The 5,690-nt window shown below is 38.3% G+C and overlaps 1 non-coding gene across 1 annotated transcript; it reads right to left on the bottom strand.

The window, feature by feature from the left end:
• Window positions 1–2,714: 2,714 nt before the first annotated feature.
• Window positions 2,715–2,821, bottom strand: LOC131254625 (small nucleolar RNA R71). Its single transcript, XR_009175748.1, has one exon. It is a non-coding gene; the product is annotated as a small nucleolar RNA R71 (small nucleolar RNA).
• Window positions 2,822–5,690: the final 2,869 nt, after the last annotated feature.

Raw genomic sequence — 5,690 nt, 5'->3', positions numbered from 1 at the left:
AGAAAAAGGAAAGAAAATTAGTTTTTAAAAAAGAAAAAAATAGTTTATAAAAATAGTAAAGGAAAGTTTCTAAACCTATAAATAGAAAGCTAAGTTAGTTTCTAAATTAATTCAGAAAAAACCCTAACCTAAAATTAGAAAGTTAAAAAAAAAAATCCAAATCTTAAACTAATTCTAGAACTAGTTAATCTCAGAAAAATGCAACCGTTAGTCCCCAGCAACAGCACCAAAAACTTGTTCACAACCCCAAGTGTAGGGTGTTGAGGGTCAAATATTGCATATTATCCCCCATTTATTTCTTGGTTTTACAGACATAATATGGCTTAATGGTATATTTTACATGTGTTTGCGTTGCAAGGTGAATTTAAGAGCTTAGATTGAAAAGAATGCTAAAAGCATGGGTTTGGTGCTCAAAAGTCACCAACGCAAAGAATAGACCTATGGAGACCAAGATTGAATATTTCAAGGTCCTAAAATCTAAGAAAATCAAGTGAAGAAGGAAGAAAGTCAAAAGAACAACGCAAAAATCACAAAGATTGTGACATCTAATATCCGTTCGATGAAATCGAACACTTGTCGATGACATCGAATTTATGAGGGAAAATCAAGTTGGTTGCTGGACATATTGAGTGCTTTTCTCGATCAATTAAAGACATGTTCGATGACTCGAAGGTGCTCGATGGCATTGAATTTATTGAAGAAATTGAAGCAACTCGCTGGACTGTTTTGGACACATTCTCGATGACTCGAAGACCTGTTCGATGGATTGAAGCTTTTCTCGATGACATCGAGGGACAGTTCGATGACACAGAGACTTGTGCTGCGCGAAAGAGAGAAAAGGCGTGACTTTCGGATTTAAACCCCTTCGATATCATCGAAGGCTATTCGATGACATCGAAGGTGTTACGCAGAGTGTGTAAATTTGATCTGATTTTGCGGATATGCAAAATGTGGCTTATAAATAAGAGTTTCTTAGGCACTTTTTAAGATATCTAGGGTTTTGAAAAGGAGAGCAAAAGGGCAGAACCTCTTCTCAAGATTTCTTCTTCTCTTCTTCTTAGTTTTTAATGTTTTCTTCTAAGGTTTTTAATCCAATCATGTCTATAGTTGGCTAAGGGGTGAAGCTTATAGCGTGGTTGGGATGTTTTTCTTATTTAATTCTTATTATTGTTGAACTCCTTTGATTCTGGTTTGATACTTAAGGAATACTTTTAGTATTTAATGGTTTGTTGTGACTGAAATTACAATGGATCTGCAACAGCTTGAATTATCTTCTTTTTCTGTTTGGAGTTTATGAAAATAGGAAATCTTGTTGTTCTCCATCATCCCTTGGGCATGGATGGGTGATGGAATCCCTTCTATTCTTCATAATTCTCCCATATTGGTTGTTGGATCAGTATATCTTGTTTTCTACCATAGTCTCCTGGGCATGGTTAAGTGATGGAATCACTTCCAATCTTCACAATTTTTATCTGTTGAGAATTAGATCAATGGAAGTTCAGATTTGATTTTATTTAATATTTCCAATTGGATAGGATAGGACTCCAATTCCAATTGAGTGCCTTAAATCAATTAAGGAAACATCCTAATAGCTCCAAGTGGATCCCTGGAAACCCTAGTTCTCACCATTAAATTCTTAAGTTTCTAAATTCATCATCTCACAACTACTCCCTACTTTCCTGATTTAGGTTAGATCTTTTCGTAGTTTTGATTCTAATTACTTTTAGAATAAATACACAAGATTAGTCCCTATGGATTCAACCTCAGTCTCACCGAGATTATTACTACATCGTGACCCTATACTTGGGGTTGTGAACAGGTTTTTGGCACCGTTGCCGAGGATTAACGGATGTGTTTTTCCAAGATTGATTAGTTTTAGAAGTACGTTAAGATTAAGATTTATTTTCTTTCTATTTTTAGGATTAGTTTTTCTCTAGATTTTTTTTTCAGAAACTAACTCATCTTTCCTATTTTGTAAGATCTTAATATAGAAACTTCTAATTTGGATCTTAAATTAGGAACTTCCAATTTGGTAACTCCTTTCTAATTCTCTTCCTTTCTTTTTTCCAGATTTCTTATCCCTCTAGGCTTTTTTTTAAGGGTTAGGTTAGAGTCTAAAATTGAGGGCTGAGAGTGTTTCATGCCCAAGTGAGTCCGTGACAATACTCGACATCTCTTTAGTGAAGGAAGATTGGTTGAGGGGTTATCTATCCATCACAGGATTAGACACCACTTGAGATCCTCAGAGTTAATTGAGGTTATGGTTGCAAATCATCTTGTAAATCAGCCAATGAATCAACTGCAACCTCGAGTTGTGGAAGTCAAGGATGAGAATGAGGTGCACCATGCACCCCTGCTTCGTGCTTTATGAGATTACTTACAACCGGCAAGGGCGAGCACCCCTTCATGTATGATTTTTCCAAGAAACATAGGAAACATGGATATCAAGTCTGGAGTGATCCAACTCCTTCCAAAATTCCTTGGACTTGAATTTGAAAGTCCATAGCTGCACTTGCAAGAGTTTGATGAGGTTATAGCTACTTTATACTTTCTTAACGTGTCTGAGGACATGGTCAAGCTGAAACTCTTTCCTTTCTCCTTGAAAGAGAAAGCTAAGACGTGATTGCACTCACTACATCCGCAATCTATTGGCACATGGAATGACATGATGAAGGAGTTCGTAAAAAAAATTCTTTCCATACCATAAGATGAACGCCATCAGGAAGTCGATCATGAACTTCGTCCAAAAGGAAGATGAAACATTCTTCCAATGTTGGGAGCGGTTCAAGGATCTCGTTTGTTCATGTCCACAACATGATTTTGAAACATAGCACATAACAACTTTCTTCCATGATGGACTGACATCTTCCATGTGCCAATTCGCTGAGATGATGTGCAATGGGGAATTCATGAACAAGAATGTCGATGAGGTGGGGATTACTTTGACAAACTCGCTGAAACCGTACAATCATGGGACGTCTCACCAAAATCTAGCACCTCATCTAAGCTTACTCAAGCAAGGGAGAGGGGTGGGATATACTTGCTAAAAGAGGATAACGATATAAATGCTAAAGTGGCCAGTCTCGCAAGGAAGGTCGAAGTCATGGAACTTAAGAAGGATAAGGCTAAGGAAGTTGTTTGCGGTATCTGTGCTTGAAACATACATACAACTAAAAATTGCCCAATGATACCTGCTTTTCAGTGGACCCATCTCTAACACATCTAATCATAGTTGGAGAAATCAAAGGCACTAAATGAGCAATCGAATGTCGTGAACAACTACCAAAGACCTTTCAGTGGAGCCATCTCTAACACATACAATCCTAGTTGGAGAAATCATTCGAACTTTAGTTGGAGGAATGGACAAACCACTACTTCTCAAGGAATCCCTAACCAATTCTTGAATCAGGGGAAACCTCAAGAGGATCTGAATTGGAAACATATTCAAAACAAGAGCTTATCAATCAGAGTATATTGGAAACCCTGCAAGACCTTTTAAAGGTCATACAAGGGCATGAGGCAAGAAATTCAATTGGGAAAAAAGGGATTCTTCTAGCCCAACCTTTCCCCAATCCTAAACCGCAATACGAAATAAGTGATTCAAGCTCTTCAAATCAAATAGAGCAAGCTAAGTCTATCACCACTCTTAGGAGTGGGAAGATAATTGATAAATTTATTTCGGTAAGGGCTGAAAATTCTAAGGACATGGAAGTAGATGAAACTGATAGACCTATCAACACTCCACAAGAGTTAGAACCGGAACTCCAAAGCAAGCCGATTGCACCATTCCCCCAACGGTTGATTGCACCAAAACCCCTATCTAACTCTTAGGACATTCTAGAGGTGTTAAAATAAGTGAAGGTCAATATTCCTCTACTTAATGATGTAAAAAAATGCCTTCATATGCCAAATTTCTGAAAGACTTGTGTATAACTAAAAGGCGGCAAGATATTCAAAAGAAAATCTTTTTAACTGAAAAATTGAGTGTCATCCTAAAGCAAGATATGTCATAAAAGTACAAGGATCTCGGTAGCCCATCCATCGCTTGCATAATTGGGAACTACCGGATTGAGCACGCACTTCTTGACTTAGGAGCGAGCATGAATTTGATCCCGTAGTCGGTCTACGAGCAACTAGACCTAGGTGAATTAAAACTCACTCGGACCACGTTACAACTTGCTGATCGCTCAGTCCATGTATCGAGAGGGATAATCGAAGATGTGTTGGTCCAGGTTGACAAATTCTATTACCCGGTAGATTTTATCATCCTGGATTCTCAACTCATCATGGACATGAGCACTCAAATTCCTGTCATTCACAGTCTCTAATTCCTTGCTACATCAAATGCAATCATTAATTACAGGAATGGAGTCATGAGTAGGCCTTTTGAAAATATGATATTGGAGTTAAATATGTTTTTCAATACAGGCAAACAGTTAAAGGATGAAGATGATTCCCACGATATTAATCTCATTAATTCTTTCATGAGAGATAGAACACTTCTGATCTTATCCTCTTACCCTCTTGAGACGTGCCTAGCCCACTCCCATGATTTTGATGATGATATGATTAGGGAGATGAGGAGCATGCTGATACCATGCCAGTACATGAAGTTAACTGGTGGAGGCCACAATTTGAAGAATTATCCCAAACTAATGTAGTGCCTCTACCGTCTAACCTCAAGGCACCGAAGCTTGGCCTAAAACTGTTGCCCTCTAAATTGAAATATATCAATTTGGGTCAAGATGAGATATACTCGGTGGTGATTTCTTCCTACCTTGAGCAAGAACAAGAGAGTATGTTCATCTCTACTCTCATTGAGCATAAGGGAGCCCTTGGATGGTTGATTGCGGACCTCAAGGGAATTGACCCTTCGATTTATACTTACCGCATTTGTTTAGAGGATATTGCAAAGACCTTCCGGAAACCACAACGTAGATGAAATCTAAACATGAAGGAAGTGGTTAAAGCCGAGGTACTTAAACTATTGGATGTGGGTATCATATACCCGATATCCGATAGTCAATGGGTGAGTCCAACTCAGGTGGTTCCTAAGAAGTTCAGAATCACCATTGTAGCCAATGCCAACAATGAACTCGTGCCAACTAGAATTACTACTGCTTAGAGAATGTGCATTGCCTACAGGAAGTTGAATACCGTCACGAGGAAGGACCACTTCCCTTTGCCCTTCATTGATCAAATCATGGAAATGTTAGCTAGTCACTCATATTACTGATTACTTGATGATATTCAGGCTACAATCAGAGCAAGATACGCCTTGAAGACCAAGAAAAGACCACGTTCGCATGTCCCTTTGGCACCTTTGTCATTGAAGGATATCATTCAGACTGTGTAATGCCCCCACTACTTTTCAGCGATGTAGTGGATATTTAGAGGTCTCTATGAATGATTTCTCTGTCTTTGGTCCATCCTTTAGCGATTGTTTATAAATTTTGAAAAATGCACTGAAGAGATGTGAGGAAAAGAATTTGGTACTAAATTGGGAGAAGTGTCATTTCATGGTTCATAAGGGTATTGTCCTCAGACATATCATCTTGTCCAAGGAAATTGAAGTAGATAAGGCTAAGATTGATCTTATCTCTAACTTACCTCCACCCAAGAACATACGAGACGTGCGATCCTTCTTAGGACACGCCAATTTTTATAGGAGATTCATAAAGGACTTCAAT

The sequence above is a fragment of the Magnolia sinica genome, chromosome 8 (genome assembly GCF_029962835.1).
Source record: "Magnolia sinica isolate HGM2019 chromosome 8, MsV1, whole genome shotgun sequence".
Lineage (NCBI taxonomy): Eukaryota > Viridiplantae > Streptophyta > Magnoliopsida > Magnoliales > Magnoliaceae > Magnolia > Magnolia sinica.
Note: the sequence above shows the minus strand (reverse complement) of the source record. Positions and strands in the feature narration are given on the sequence as shown.